The sequence below is a fragment of the Topomyia yanbarensis genome, chromosome 2 (assembly GCF_030247195.1).
Source record: "Topomyia yanbarensis strain Yona2022 chromosome 2, ASM3024719v1, whole genome shotgun sequence".
Lineage (NCBI taxonomy): Eukaryota > Metazoa > Arthropoda > Insecta > Diptera > Culicidae > Topomyia > Topomyia yanbarensis.
In genome coordinates this window covers 469,486,508-469,503,951 of record NC_080671.1, presented here as the reverse complement: position 1 = coordinate 469,503,951, position 17,444 = coordinate 469,486,508, and the positions used below count along the sequence as shown (strand labels likewise).

At 39.8% G+C, this 17,444-nt stretch overlaps 1 protein-coding gene across 1 annotated transcript in view; it reads left to right on the top strand.

Annotated features, from left to right (window-relative positions):
* The window catches only part of LOC131686183 (uncharacterized), a 57,058-nt gene that overhangs the window by 23,347 nt on the left and 16,267 nt on the right, over nt 1-17,444 (top strand). The gene's annotated exons all lie outside the window — the stretch shown is intronic.

Sequence of the window (17,444 nt, the reverse complement as noted above, 5' to 3'; positions counted from 1 at the left end):
AGCATTCCAACTTTAAGTAAGCCATTGTGAAAATCTATCAAGTATGAAAAGAATCCTGAAAGTAAAATTTTGGGAGATTGCTACTAGCAAGAAGATCCTTAAAAACTTGTAACAACACAATTTGTACTAAACTTTGGTCAGCCTTTTTTGCCAAATTTCCGAGTATAGATTATTTCTAGGGTGCAGAAAAATTTATAATAATCGGATAATCGAATCAAAAAAAATGTTTTTTTTTCTTCATGAAATATATTTGTTATATGTTAAAAAACCGTATCTAAGGTACATGCAGCAACGATTGACCTATGGTACATGCATTAATGTTTGACTTATGGACGAATTTCGATCACTTTATATTCTATAAAGTGTAGGTAAGACATGTATTAAGTTATATAGCCAACTTATTTTATGTTAAGGTTAAACAGAGAAGGGACAAAAAACGAAAACGAGAAAAGCAGTTTTTTCCACACCGTGTGTTAGCTCTTCGAAAAAATTAATCAGCAGTACTGTAACGACATTCTACATAAGCTGATTGATTTTTATGAAGATCTAACAAACGGTGTGGAAAAAACTGCTTTTTTCGTTTTTGATTTTTGCCCATTCTCTGTGCAACCTTAAAGTATTGTGTTCGATTAATTTGGATTAATATATTTATGTTTCGGTAAGTTCAGACAGAAATAACAACTGAATTTGAAATTACGCACCACTGTTTTGTATACAATAACAAAACTTTGAGAATGAACGCCTGCTGAACGGTCTGATAGGCGTCGCCCAACGTTGGTCCAACAAAGAACCAGCATTGGACAATTTTGAAACATGGATTTTTAGGGGGATGAATTTTGCGAATGCGTTGCGAATATCAAAAATGCCCAACTTTTTATGCGCACGACACCAAGAATCGTGCGTTTTCCAATCAGCAGCAGTATCATCATCGTCATCATGCGCTCTAGAGATATTGTTTAGCGAGCCAATCAGAAACTAGCGGAATCTTGGTTCTTTGATATTTTAGCTATAAATATGCTTGTTCAAACGCATTAAATGATTCAGTTGGTAATACATCTTCGCACAGTAAACTTTTTTCTCTTGTTTGCTTGGTAGACACATCATCCAGGATCTTCATTTGGCCATTGTTCGGCAATCTTCCGAGTCGTCTAAAGGCTGTTCAATGCATCTACTTCGTAAATAATTATTAGCGCTGTTCTTTTCAGAGCAGTGTACAGTGCTGACTACAGTGAAGATCCTATTTTATTCGTCCCCGTGTTTGTCCGCTTCCGATTTTTCTACAACAGAGTTTGTCAAGTTTTTGACCCGATTTTGTCAACCACATTTAAGACAACGTCTTCTGATTGAATTCCTCTGTGTTACACGATGGTATTAAAGCGAAAGCCTTTGCGTAAGTGTGATAAGAATTCAAAATACCGATGTTCTTAAAGTATCTAAAAAGTTTCAATCTTTTTTCAAACTGATGCGATAATAGGCTGATTCCGAAGAGTATTTTAGGGTTTTATTTCATACCCTAGATAGTGCCAAACAATCTGAAACCAATATGTTCAGATTTCGTCAGTCCTAAATGCACAACGGGGTTCACAAAATCAGTCATTGTATTCATTCCAAAAAATACAGAGAAAATCACAGGCATCTACAGGAAAATGTAGGTTGTAGCCAACCGATTAGGAGCATCAAATTTTATAGCACACCGAATTGAATTTAAATATTTGTTAATTAAATGAAATTTCTTTATTTTCCCAAATTATTGTAATTTTCAAGAGTTTAAAATTTTGTGCTTCCAGGAAATGTAGCTGATATCAATTTCTATCGGTTTTTGTATTTAAATATTAGGATAGAAAAAAAGTTTTTTTGTTAAAAATGCGAAATTTCTGTTTTTCCAAGTATTTTTGTGAATATTTTATGAGAACATAAAATTCTGGTTTTCCAAAAACTGTACCTAGTATCAATTGTAATCGATTGGTGTACGAGAATATGTAAGTCATCGCATCGAATTCAAAATTATATGCTAATTAAGTAAAATTTCTGTATATCTATGAAAATTTCATATTTTTTTAGAAAATATTTATTCTTTCAGAAATTGTAGTTGGTATCAATTTCAATAATAGACATGTAATATAGCTTTAGAAAACATAATATGCGGAAAATTGAAACAATTTCTTCGGACTACGGATATTCGAATCATGTTCTACGGATAATCGAGTCTACGGATAATCGAGACTACGGATAATTGAAAATGGCCTGTATATCTAATTGACTAAAATACTAGAATCTTCGAAGAATTTCTTTACACTCAACGAATTTCTTCGAACAGAAGAGAGTTTACGATTTTCACGCATATTTCACTAAACTCAGAGTAATTCCGTGAACTTCAAAATGTTTCTGAACATTTTCAAATATAAGTTTCAGTTCATTTTGTCGACTTTGAGTGAAATAAGAAACATCTCTGGACATTTCGCGAAACTTCAAGAAGGTCTAACAAATATTCAAAAAAAAACTCTACAAGCATTCGGCACGGCATTTCTCACAATTTTACTAACAGTTTCACTAACTTCAAGAAAATTTGTAAAATTTGGAGACATTTTATGTACATTAAACTAAATTATAGGCTGTTTTGAAGGTATCTCGAGCAGTGATGAAAGATTTTTGCTAAACTATCTTCAAACATTACACTGAGAAAAAAAATTAAAAAATGCGAGCAGTACGGAAAAAATGCGAAAGTTTAGGGTTCCGAGAACTAGGGTGGCTCTACTGGGAAGATATCAATGAAAATGGTCATCTTAAATGTTCGCATAAAATTCCTATTAGATCGAAAAAGAAATCTATGCACTTTTTTAGCTCAAACAGACATCATTAACCCATTCATGCCCATGTTGTTTGTGGACAACAACGTTTTTAAACAGCTATAACTTTTGATTGAGACAAGATTTGCCCACAAAAACAAGTTAGGCTAATAAATATGACTATTGCCTTTCATTTGAGTACTAATAGTTACAAGGATCAGCTCTAGAACTGAAGTTATTGCAGTTTGTCTGATTGGATTCCAATGGAGCAGTGCTGCCAGGGACAGTTTACGTTGAAGACGAAAAATGATTTTTTCATATATCTTCATTATGTTGCAATATAATTGAAAAGTGATAAATTTTATCAATTTAGAGTGCCTTTGGCTACGTTTTCAACGCAAGTGGACTATTGTAAATATTCTAGGAAAATTGCATTGAGCATTGGAAGGTAAAAATTGAGCAGCTTCTAGCACTGCGAGGGAAGCACCTATCTTTATAAAAAATGGCTTTTCTTGTTTCTTGAACCCACCGTTTTCAAGGAAAAATAAATTTGGAATCCTACATGCACTAGAAAAAAGTTGGGCATGAAAGGGTTAAGGAGATACAGCGTTCGAATATTGATTTCATATTTTTTGAAAAAATCCAAAGGGAACAAAATCGTCGAAATATGACGACAAACGAAAACCGATAAATACAAATGTACAAAAAAATTAGTTCCAAGGGCTTAGAAATTTTTGAAAAAAAATCGAATATCATAAATTTTATTGTTATATCATAAGATTTCAAAATATATGAATCGTCGAGATCTGATGTCAAATCAAACTAGTAAATTCTGAAAAAGAAAAAAAAGAAGTGGTAAAAAGCGTAAAAAACTGATTTTTTTGAGGACATTCTAGTTGTAAAAAAGTTTTAGGAATTTTCCAAACACACTGGGCTTAGAAGCAGAACAAATCCAAATGATGGTAGAGGTTTAGGGTTCCAAATAATTCTTCGTGAGGAAATTTTGAGAAAAATCGGAACGGAACTTCACAGTTAAAATCCAAAGTTTCACGCGATCGCTGCATATTGCATTATTAGCTCTAGATTTCCCAGATAGTTGACACGATTAGAGTTCATATGAGACATCAGATATAGAAAAAAGTTTCTGTTCGGCATCCGAATCACCATAGTAGGCTTTGCCTATCACCAAAATATCAGTCATATACTCGTACAACTAATGCCGATTTATTCAAAAGTTTCATCACAATGCTTTAGTTGGAACCCTAAACTCCTGCCATCATTTGAATTCATTCCCAAACCCAGTCCGATCGAAAAATTAGACGGTCAAAATGTTCATGTTCACACACAAAGCAAAATACAAACATTCATCGATCTGCCTGTCGGTTGCCCATGCAGCGTTGACACCATGTGTGCTTTGCTTATTTGCTCGGTGATAGGTGATGTCGTTGGAATAGAAGTGTTGCGCGGATTGGAGGCCTACTTAATGATTTTTGTCATGTTCGATATCCTCCAATCCGCTTGAATTGGCCGAATATTTTCTGAATGACCCATTCCAAAGTATTCATTTTCACCTCGAAGATGTTTTTTTTTGGAATTTCATAGAACTTTGGCTTTAAACTGTGAAGTTTCTTTCCAATTGTTTTCAACAATTTCTTCATCATGGTTTACTTAGTTGGAACCCTAAACCCCTTGCCACAAACATGCTTCAGCTGCACGTGAAAGGTCTATCTATCGTCCTCGTGTCCCACTTAGTATAGACAGTGCATGTAAATCCCGAGTAACACCGTTTGTCGGCAATGACTGGGCAGTGCGTAAGCCTCTTGTACCTGAAGGCATAAAATAGACACCACTTGCGGTCCTTAGCTTCCTGCCCAGTAACTCCTAGCCCTGGCCTCCTCGTGGCGTCGACTGGGATACGAGTAACCTTAGTGAAGATCGGGTAACCAACCCCGGTGGGAACTTTGGTCATATGCTGGCAGGGAAGGGGGGTTACCCTTCTTCGGAAGGTGTAAACCTGTCCTGGTGCCCAGGTGGGACATTAAGCAGTCCTGGCACGATGGCCCACCGGCGAGACAGGTGGTTGGCGTAGGCCCTATAAGCCGCCCCTTAAAAAACCCACATAACGAACAATACAGAAGAGAATACGACCCAGAACAATCGGCAACGACCCAGGCGACGAATAAAGGATCACGATTGGAAACTCGGAACATGGAACTGCAGATCGCTCGGCTTCGCAGGATGTGACAGGATAATCTACGACGAGCTACACCCCCGCAACTTCGATATCGTGGCGCTACAGGAACTTTGCTGGACGGGACAGAAGGTGTGGAAAAGCGGGCATCGAGCGGCTACCTTCTACCAGAGCTGTGGTACAACCAACGAGCTGGGAACCGGCTTCATAGTGCTGGGCAAGATGCGCCAACGTGTGATCGGGTGGCAGCCGATCAACGCAAGGATGTGCAAGTTGAGGATCAAAGGCCGTTTCTTCAACTACAGCATCATCAACGTGCACTGCCCACACGAAGGGAGACCCGACGACGAGAAAGAAGCGTTCTACATGCAGCTGGAGCAGACATACGACGGTTGCCCTCTGCGAGACGTGAAAATTGTCATCGGCGACATGAACGCACAGGTAAGAAGGGAGGCAATGTACAGACCGGTGATCGGGCCTAACAGCCTGCATTCCGTATCAAATGACAACGGCCAACGATGTGTGAACTTCGCAGCCTCCCGTGGAATGGTAGTCCGAAGCACCTTCTTCCCTCGCAAAGATATCCACAAAGTCACCTGGAGATCACCGGACCAAGTAACAAAAAATCAAATCGACCACGTTCTAATCGACGGTAGATTCTTCTCGGACATCACAAACGTCCGCACTTATCGCAGTGCGAATATAGATTCGGACCACCACCTGGTTGCAGTATGCTTGCGCTCAAAACTTTCGGCAGTGCATAGCTCTCGTCGAAGCCGAACGCCGCGGCTAAACATCGAGCGGTTTCAAGATGGCAGAGTGGCTCAAGAATACGCGCAGCAGTTGGAAGTGGCACTACCAACGGAAGAGCAGCTAGGCGCAGTTGCCCTTCAAGATGGCTGGAGAGATATCCGATCCGCCATAGGTAGCACCGCAGCCACTGCACTAGGTACGGTGGGCCCGGACCGAAGAAGCGACTGGTACGACGGCGAATGCGAGCAGTTAGTCGAAGAGAAGAATGCAGCATGGGCGAGAATGCTGCAACACCGCACGAGGGCGAACGAGGCGCGATATAAACAGGCACGGAACAGGCAGAACTCGGTTTTCCGGACCAAAAAGCGCCAGCAGGAAGACCGAGATCGCGAAGCGATGGAGCAGCTGTACCGCGCTAAAGACACACGGAAATTCTACGAGAAGTTGAACCGCTCGTGCAGGGGCCACGTACCACAGGCCGACATGTGCAGAGATACAAACGGGAATCTTCTCACGGACCAGTGTAAGGTGATCCAGAGGTGGCGGCAGCACTACGAAGAACACCTGAACGGCGATGCAGCAGACGACGAGGATGGCACGGTAACGCACCTGGGAGCACGCGCGGAAGACATTACACTACCGGCTCCGGATCTCCAAGAAATAATAAAGCCGCTGGGGTTGACCAAATACCAAGCGAGCTACTAAAACACGGTGGCGAGCCACTGGCTAAAGCGCTGCACTGGGTGATTACCAAGATTTGGGAGGAGGAGATTTTACCGGAGGAGTGGATGGAAGGTGTCGTGTGTCCTATCTACAAAAAGGGCGACAAGCTGGATTGCTGTAATTACCGAGCAATCACCCTGCTGAACGCCGCCTACAAGGTACTCTCCCAAATACTATGCCGTCGACTATCACCAATTGCAAGAGAGTTCGTGGGGCAGGCGGGTTTCATGAGCGAACGATCTACCACGGACCAGGTGTTCGCTCTTCGTCAAGTACTGCAGAAATGCCGCGAGTACAATGTGCCCACACATCATTTGTTCATCGACTTCAAAGCCGCATACGACACTATCGATCGAGACCAGCTATGGCAGATTATGCACGAGTACGGATTCCCGGACAAACTGACGCGATTAGTGAAGGCGACGATGGATCGGGTGATGTGCGTAGTACGTGTCTCAGGGACGCTCTCGAGTCCCTTCGAATCACGCAGAGGGTTACGGCAAGGTGATGGTCTCTCGTGTCTGTTATTCAACATCGCGCTGGAAGGTGTAATAAGAAGAGCAGGGATCGACACGAGTGGTACGATTTTCACAAAGTCCGTTCAGCTACTTGGCTTCGCCGATGACGTTGATATTATTGCACGAAACTTTGAGAAGATGGAGGAAGCCTACATCAGACTGAAAAGAGAAGCCAAGCGCGTCGGACTTGCCATCAACACGTTGAAGACAAAGTACATGATAGGAAGAGGTTCACGAGAAGAGAATGAGAACCGCCCGCTTCGGGTTTGCATCGGTGGCGACGAAATCGAGGTGGAAATCGTGCTTACTTTGGCCTCCGCAAGACACTTCGGTCGAACAGAGTTCGCCGTCGTACGAAGTTGACCATCTACAAGACGCTGATTAGACCGGTAGTTCTCTACGGGCACGAGACCTGGACCATGCTCGTGGAGGACCAACGCGCACTTGGTGTCTTCGAACGGAAAGTGCTGCGTACCATCTACGGTGGAGTGCAGATGGAAGACGGCACATGGAGACGGCGAATGAACCATGAGTTGCATCAGCTGTTGGGGGAGCCGCCCATCTGTCATACCGCGAAAATCGGACGACTACGGTGGGCCGGGCACGTAGCCAGAATGTCGGACAATAGCCCGGTGAAAACGGTTCTCAATTGCAATCCGACCGGTACAAGAAGACGTGGCGCGCAGCGAGCACGATGGATCGACCAGGTGGCAGACGATTTGCGGACTTTTCGCAGACTGCGTGGCTGGCGACGCGCGGCCATGGACCGAGTGGAATGGAGGAATCTTTTGTATACGGCACAGGCCACTTCGGCCTTAATCTGTTAATAAATAACAAACCGTTTGTTGATTAGCTGTTTCTGCAACTTAATTCGTTGAAAAGAAGCGTACATAAACCATTATTCAACTGATTTAGCAACAAAAGCGTCATGCAAGTATCACAAGTTCTAAGACTAACGCAAGCGCTAACACAATTTTTGATATATTCTATTTAAATAAAACTAATTTATAGACTAGCCTTGATCTGGAAAATCAGAGCCCGAGTTAGGAAGGATTTTTGGTGATCAATAGGATCAAAATATAAATTTAATCAACTTAATGAAACTGCCCATAATTTAATTTATTTATGAAAATTGTCCACAAATCGAACGAAAATCACTTAACACTGATTACTAATATTTTCAAATTTACCGTCAAAACGCCAGTCGCTGTGCATGCTCCATTCACCGTGCAGTTTCAAAACCACGAAATTTATGGAAATAATTGAAACTACAAATCCTCTCATTTCATCGTTTTATTGAAACATCCTTAAAATTGAATCAAAACTTTAAATACACGGCAAATGGATCCCTTCATGCACGGTTATTGGTGACATATAAATATATAGCATTATATCGGAGTTTTGTTAGACGCAATCACTAGCTATAAAGTGCTCATTTTGGGACAGTTTTTGTTCTCACTTTTCTATGAAACTTCTACATTTTTATTATAAATTTCGTTTATTTGATTCGGTTCAATGCATTAGGTGAATGAAACCTTGGGTCTTTAATAAGTCTCCATGATGTAAACAATGAAGATGATAAAACGTGAAAAGTTGTCCTTCATATCTCGTGCGAACGACTAGCGATTGCGCGCGGAGACCTATTTTCTAGGCTGGGAAATATTTTTCCTAGCGAGCAGTGTCGTGGTGGTCGTCAATTTCTATCTTGTACACTTGCTTGTCATCATAGTACCATGTCCATATTCGCGAACATATGACTTCATCTTTGTTTCGTGCTCTTACGGGTCACGAGTGTCTACTTCCTTAATGATGGTGTTGACTGTTGATTTTGAGATACTAGACGCAGCTTTTGCCGTCATTATTACCTGAATAGCAGCCAAAATTTGGCAAATGTTTGTTTTTCAGGTAATTGTAAAAGTATTGGAGACTATGGATGTGCAATTATATAATGTAGGAGGAAATCTGTCGGTCCACCTAGATTCTTACCACAAAACACCATTTAATATATGGGGAATTACTTCCTAGATCTGTCCTTTGTAATGAATTCCATTTCTTCCAAATGTGACAGGAATCTTTTAATAGCCACGGTGCAAGTAAGTGGTATCAGATATTGTAGCCGAACATTGATTTTCTCATCGCCCATATATATATATATATATATATATATATATATATATATATATATATATATATATATATATATATATATATATATATATATATATATATATATATATATATATATATATATATATATATATATATATATATATATATATATATATATATATATATATATATATATATATATATATATATATATATATATATATATATATATATATATATATATATATATGAGGATCAACCATGTATTACAAGTTGTTTTGCAAAATGACTGGTTTCGCCTGGGCTAATTTGGTAAATGGCGTCAGCACTGAATGCCTGACATGGTAGAACTCTATAAAGGTGATGTTCGTAAGCATAACCTCCATATTTGCCTTCAGTAGATATTTCACATCACGAATGTTTGATCTTATGCGAAAAGACCAGAAGTCAATAGCCTCCGTATTTGGCTGGAGCACCACTTCTTGCTTCTGCGACTCAATCATCCGACAGATCCCCACAGCAAGATTTAAGGTAACAGTTTCTTTTGTTCTTCCGACGAGTCACACAATATGAACTGTTTTATCACACTCAGCGTACTGAGTAGATATCATGACCGCTGTCTTTGGTGGTTCGAAATAGCAATCTTCATCACAATTCTCGCACTAATTTGTTAAAACCAAACAAGATACAAATTTTTTTTAAGAGTCACCGAAAAACCTATTTCCCTAATTTATTTTTGAAAAATTTCGAGGGGGGCTTTAGCCCCCCAAACCCCTCTCTGGCTACGTGCCTGGGTGCAGTGTTCGATACCTAAGAGCGTAAGTTTGAACCTGGGTCCTATACAAATCATCGAATCCTCTTTTTTGGTTGCGTAAGCTCGGTATACTTCGTAGATTGCAGACTAATTACTCTCATTCCAACACAGACTACTGGAGGAACAATGTTTGGGAATAGCAATTGTCCCAGTCCAAGCGAGAACTTGGCCCGGGAGCCAACATTGCGGGCTGCAACCATCTTTACCGTGACTTGAGATATTAGAACGCCGATCATCACACCCGGGACTTTAGCGCACGCATTGATGGAATTGAGAGTCTACTCACACTGGTCACGGTACGTTGGAATATTAATGGTTACTGACCAGCACTACCTCCATCTTGTGGTGAACCAGCTGCAACTGTGCAGCACTACGGATAACCACTACACTGGCTTCTCCCATATCTACTGTTGAAACCCGATTTCAAAATCTGCCTCTGTGATAGCCCGTACTCACTTTCAACGTAGTTCGCCAGTCTGTTGAGGATGAACCTTTCCAGAAACTTTGCAAGAAGATCCAGAGGTTTACTTGGTTTTGGTCTCACAACCAGCTTCTGGATCTTCCAATCACCTGATAGGTAGCCGTCCAGGTATTTTTATAGCATTGTCCTGAGCATATCCGGAAACACCATGATGGCGGTCTTCAGTACTACGTTGGGGATAATATTCGGACCGGGAGCTTTCTTCGTTTGCAGCCCTGTTGACACTATAAGAAGTTTCTTATTGGAGACTCGATTGTCACCAGTATTTCCACTGTCTGCGTTAATGTACAATTGGGTGCTTCGGGGAAAGACCTTCAACGATAATCTTCAGTTTGTCTGCGCACATTTCAGCTGGCGTCGTTGGATCCTTGATCTTGGCCATCATGACACGGTAAGCGTTGCCCCAGGAAGCAGCGTCTAATTCTCAGCTCTTCTCCTTGTAGCAGGTAGACTTACTAAGCAGTATCTCGCTTTTAAAAGCCGTCCCGAATGTCACCTTACACTCTTCTCTGGCTGCCTCATATCTCGCTCTTTGAACGCGTATTCTAGATTTTGGGCAAGCAACACCTAGGATGCTAAGCCTTTCGTTCCATCAATACGGCGGATGCCGGTAGTTCCTTGACTCCATTTTCCTCGCCATTGTTACCTCATACGTCCTCGCTAATTTATCCGCCAGCGTATTGGAGCGGTGCTGTCTGCACGAAGTCTTTCGGCACTTGTTATGCTTTCATGTCACTTCTTTCGATTGCTTACGAGTTTTCCATAATTAAGTCGGAGCTTCGCTTGATCCAACTATAAAGCATTAGGTACTTGAGCTATGTAGTTGCTTCACTCGGATATTCTCCAGCGGTAGATAATCGCAAGCCATTAAGCTCCGATTTCCGTGAACTATTTAGATGCTTTGTCGCGACCTACTCAGATAGTCCTCTGAGGTGAACTCACCTTAGTCCGACTGAGAATTCCCCGGCGGCGTAATTTCTCCCGATACCGATACTCGTTTCCTTGAGCGGTGGTGGGATATCTCTCGACAGCGATGTCTATTTAGTAAGTCGATAAGCCCCGACGATGGACATCGCCTACTCAATTGTCTGTCGCCAATTTTCACTACAATTAACTTATAAAATAATCCTAGAAAATAACTTTAAGGAACTTAGAGAATTTTATGCAAAACGTTATGCACATCTTTGGCGAACATACAGTGACACAATCTCATTTTCGTACACCGCTATGCGGAATGCTTATATGCTTTTATCAATTTTTTTTGGATAATAATCATAGCGAGCAAACAGCCCTTTTCAATAAAAATGGCAAATTTTACATTAATTTTTTTGTTTTCAAGGTATTTTTCAGGAAACTGATAGCTTCCAAAAGCAACAATTTTTTCAGCAATTGATGACGCAAAAATTTAAAAACTAGTTCGTTGAAATAGCCATTTTTAGTTGGAATTGTCAAGATAAAAATTCATTTTCGTGTTTGCGGGGTTTTCCATGTACTTGTTAATTAATTATTTTGTTTAAGCACACAACTAGAGATAGCGAGAACATAATCAAAATGAAGTGATTCCAGAAATTGTAGATGGCATAATTATTAATCTTTTAATGCATTCAAATTTGTTAGGAATTCAATTTGATTCAAAGTTCTTTGCGATATAAGATAATATTCTGCATTTTTATGCATTTAATACAAATGATGATATAACACCTAATTTTGTTGGTGCATAAAACGTACATTATGGCATTGAATTCAAGGCTATATTGTGATATTGAAAACAATTGAGGTATAATTGGGAACAAAAACATCAATTAGAATATAAAATTGTTTAAATCACCACTTTGAAATCAAAAATGATGGTGATTCTATACATCTATCAAATAGCGATTAGACAAGTCAAGGTGTCTTCCCTTTGCTCCATCGATTTGTTTTAACACTTTTTTATTATTACTTGGTGTAGGATAATTTATCATCAATATTTAGTATTACTTTTTCCAAAAAAAGTAATCCTGATGGTGAAAATATATATAACATAAAGTAGCTCAAAGTACGTAGGAGTAGGGTTCGTCGCGGTGCGGATGTGGGCGGTAAATGGATTGTCCGCACCGCAACCGCAAAAATATTATGAAACCGCACCGCTTACCGCAACCGCAATTTATATACCGCACCGCACCGCGCGGTAATGCGGTAAATGCGGTAAAATTTTTATATTTTTAAAAATAGTGTTGAAAAATTGTACAAACCATATATAATAAAATGTTATTCTTATTCACACGAAATTTAACTTTAAGAGACTCCTCAGAATGTGATGTTTATGAAAAAAATCAACTTTTGTATTTTCTATTAATAAAATTCCGTACATTTTAAGGCAAACATTATACATTCAAGAACGTTCTACTGCAGTAATAGGAAAACTTTTATTTTAGCAACCCTTCAGTTAATTGAAAAATGTGGAATAAAAATGTAATAAGAAATGAAGTTGCATATTTTTGAAGTAGAATACTTCTAACGTTTCAATATGGGGTCCCGTTTCAAAAATTTCAGTTGAGAAATTTTCCCAGGTTTGAAATGCGAATATCTTCCGTTCTACTGGACAAAATCGCAATATTTTTGCACTATCTGGTCAGAAATTTGTGCACGTATTTCGTATTAAATTTCGGAATTACTGCGACTACTATAAATAAACCAAAACAAGGATTTTCAGAAAATCCTTCGGAAACAGCGAGGAAAATGCGCAATTTGCCAGCATATCCCACGCAGAGCCGTCAAAAAGGAGCATGTAAGCGTTTCATTACATACGGGAATGTTATATATACAGGACACGCGAGCTTGTTTTGTATCAGTGGGTGCTCGCTTACCACACGAGCAACATGCTCGTCCGGACGGTACAATGAGCGGTATCATATTTGCGTTCCCGTACCAAGCGTCATCGCAAGGTTCTTCGTGATAAAATCCAGGGAATCACCAAATTCGGCGTCTGGCTCGTCGTGGTGGTGTAAAATGCATCTCCAATTTAATCTACGAATGCTGATGGTGTGCAGAAAAATGTCATCCGAGATGCCTTGACCTACACTGAACACGCCAAGCGCAAAACCGCAATGAACGTCGTCTATACTCTGAAGCGGCAGGGACGCACTTTGTATGGATTTGGAAGTTGAAAAGGTAGAACTCACTTGTATCATTATAAAAAAGGCCCTTTTCATGGCCACCAAAACCATTTCAAAGAATAAGTTTGCATTTTCTGTTTCATGGACTGTTTCTCCCTGGAGAGCAATTTGGGTTAAACCCTAAATTGTGATTTATTTCAGTACGTAAATTGCAAATATGGTCAGAAACAAACTGGAGTGAAGTGGAAAACATTTTTACTAGGCGCATTCAAAAAAGGTTCCAATTCTCAAACATTTTACCAAGGTGCCGTATTACATTACTCTCTTTACCCTGAGTGTTCGATAATCTCCGTAGTGGAAACACAATTTCAATTTTGTTCTTTATCAAAAATATGTCGTCGACCAACAAAGGGGTGGAGCTACGACGAACACATATTGAGGACAACACAAAAAAGGACGAGCTTACATTGTGCTGTAGTCAGGTATAAAAACTCAGCATGCTGTTGCTCACGATCAGTTCGTTTCCAGCATCAGCATACAGCAGTTCGTTTGCAGCATCTCCCGCAAAATTTAAACCGCAGTCCGCGTGCTGCTGTCAGAAGCGTTGGCCAAACACGCTGTCTTCGATGGCACCAAAACTGTTACCATATACACCAGCTCCAAGTAAATTTCGAACACTGCCCAAAGAAAAGGCCCTTTTCAGGGCCATCAATTTATCGACAAAGAATGAAATTGAAGTTTTGTTATTACAAGCATCAGCTTGTCAAGAGCGTTGGATGGTAAGTGAGCCATTTGTGAACAATACCGTCGCTTTCACGAGAATGGCACAAAATCAAAAGTTATTTGTGATTTATAGACATTTTAGTGTAATGATTCAATTTACAAAAATCGAACGTTTTCTAACGTTTCGATATAGGTGCTCCGTTTCAAAATTTTCGGCCAGAATGCTGCCTGTTTTTTCAAACGTGAAAATCTGCTGTTGTATTGAATGAAAACCTTCGATTTTTGCGCTGATTGGAAATAGTTGTGACTAATTCTGTAGAATGTACATTTACTGAAATAACGGATTTTGTGAAAGCAGTGGTTGGTCCGTACGATTCGATTCCAAGCGAGCCAGACTAGTTTTCGTTGGAAGGTCCACCTCTGACAATAGAAGTAAACTATTTTATATTGAATTCAAGTACAACTTCCTTGAAAACAGCACAGCTAAAAAACTTTTGGGAAAAACGCGCAAACCTAAATTTTCTACTATAATGGAAACTGCCTGTGCCCAGCCGCACTGCATCATCAAGATTGATAGTAATTCAAGCCGGGAGGAAAGAGGTTGTAAGGCAATGGAAAACGAAAATTTCATTTATATCTTACTGGAATATAATTGGCTGGTCCTGAAAAGAACTTGTTGGTTTATATTGGGTCACAATTTAGGCCTGCTCGATTGCTGATAGCTGTGAATTTCTCGCAGGGTGACAGTTTCTGTTCAGTAGTGATGAGGCTTCCTAACGCCAACCGTGACTGGGGCACTTTTACGCGGCCTTCGTTGCTTACTGCTTGCGGGGAGGCTTTCCTCCGGTGGACTTACGAGCGGTATGTTTGGTACGGGCCATTTATCAACAAAGAATCGAATTGAAATTTTGTTATTACAAGCATCCGAAAGTAGCTTGCCAAGAGCGTTCGATGGCAAGTGAGCTACTTGTGAACAATATCGTAGATTTCACGTAGAATGACACAAAATAAAAAGTTATCATTTGTTTGTTTGTCTACAGTTTCGTGTTTACTAGGCGCATTCAAAAACGGTTTCAATTCTCAAACATTTTACCAAAGTGCCGTATTACATTACTCTTTTTACCCTGAGTGTTCGATAACCTCCGTATTGGAAACACAATTTCAATTTTGTTCTTTATCAAAAATATGTGGTCGACCAACAAAGAGGTGGAGCTACGAATAACACATATTGAGGACAACACAAAAAAGGACGAGCTTACATTGTGCTGTAGTCAGGTATAAAAACTCAGCATGCTGTTGTTCACGATCAGTTCGTTTGCAGCATCTCCTGCAAAATTCAAACCGCAGTCCGTTTGCTGCTGTCAGAAGAGTTGGCCAAGCACGCCGTCTTCGATGGCACCAAAACTGTTACCATATACACCAGCACCAAGTAAATTTCAAACACTGCCCAAAGAAAAGGCCCTTTTCAGGGCCATCAATTTATCGACAAAGAATCGAATTGAAATTTTATTACAAGCATCAGAAAGTTGCTTGCCAAGAGCGTTGGATGGTAAGTGAGCCACTTGTGAACAATATCGTCGCTTTCAAGTAGAATGGCACAAAATAAAAAAGTTATTTGTGTGATTTGTAGACAGGTTAGTGTAATGATTCAATTTACAAAAATGTAGAATGTTCAATTACTGAAAATAACAGATTTTGTGAAAGCAGTGGTTGGTCCATACAATTCGATTCCAAGCGAGCCAGACGTTTTCGTTGGAAGGTCCATCTCTGACAATAGAAATAAACCATTTTATTTTGAATTCAACTACAACTTCTTTGAAAACAGCACAGCTAAAAAACTTTTGGGAAAAACGAGCAAACCTAAATTTTCCACCATAATAAAAACTAGTGCCCCCGCCGCACAGCATCATCAAGATTGATAGTTATTCAAGCCGGGAGGAAAGGGAGAGGGAGGTTGTAAGGCAATGGAAAATTTCATTTATAATAATAATACTTTATAATTGGCTGGTTCTGAAAACAACTTGTTGGTTTGTGGTTTATTTTGGGTCACAATTTAGGCCCGCTCGATTTCTGATAGCTGTGAATTTTTCGCAGGGCGACTGTTTCTGTTCGGTAGCGATGAGGCTCTTAACGCCAACGGTGACTGGGGCACTTTTACACGGCCTTCGTTGCCAACCAGCCCCCTGTCAAGGACGACGTCTCTGTACAGCCACCATCACTGCCATGAAAGGCAAAACATTGATTTTGAACCGAATGATTAGAAGCTGTATTTAGTTACAAAATGTCGATTAAATTATTAAATCATCCCACAAGATGCAAAACGTCGTGTGGAATGCTTGAATATCGAGCATAGCGCCGAACATAATTCTTTGTTTGGGGCTTTATAGCTATAACGCCCCATATATGTCGGTCGCTGTCAAACTCCATATGATGGTATAGGGTTGCCAGGGGGTTGTTGCCAACTGCTTGCGGGGAGCCTTTCCTCCGGTGGACTTACGATAATTGATAATTCCAAAAATACTCCAAATAAACTATGAATGTGCTAAAGTCGACAAAATCGCATAGAAATTGCTTATTCCAGAGCAGAATTTACCGGTCTAAAGTGTATTCTACTTCACTCCGGTTATGTCTCTGACATTACCCACCCATCTTTTTTCTTTAAAGTTTCATATTTTCAATGTTTTTGACATATAAAAAATTAAACGGATGATTTTCGCATTTACGTAGTAAAAACCACCTTTCATTCTTAAAGGAATCTCGCCAAAAAAATAAAGTCGAAATACCAGTACTTCTATATAGTAGCGCATATATTCCAATACAGTGAAATAAAAACATATTGTATTTCAGCAATAAGAACGACGCCATATTTGACGAAAAAAAATGCTCTATATATTACATCTAAGCAGAAGTCCGGTCTCAACCGGTACAGAATTATTGAACATTAGAAAAACTGCAAAAAATGGTTTTTAAAAATAGGGGGTTTTACGGACAAAATATCCCAAAACTCTAACTTCCGCATTCTTCAAGAAACAGATGTATTCTCATTCAAAAACTAAGATTGCTCCCTTTAAAAATGAATGAAGTGTAATTTTCTAAAGGCTAGTTCGAAAGTTCTAGCATTTAATGTATTTTCCTATAATATTTTCCCAAAAACTTCAATTGAAGTGAACCGGAGTCAAACTATGTGGTATTTGGCAAAAAAGCTTCATAAAAGCTACAAAAAAGTCTTAACTGAAAAATATTAGGAC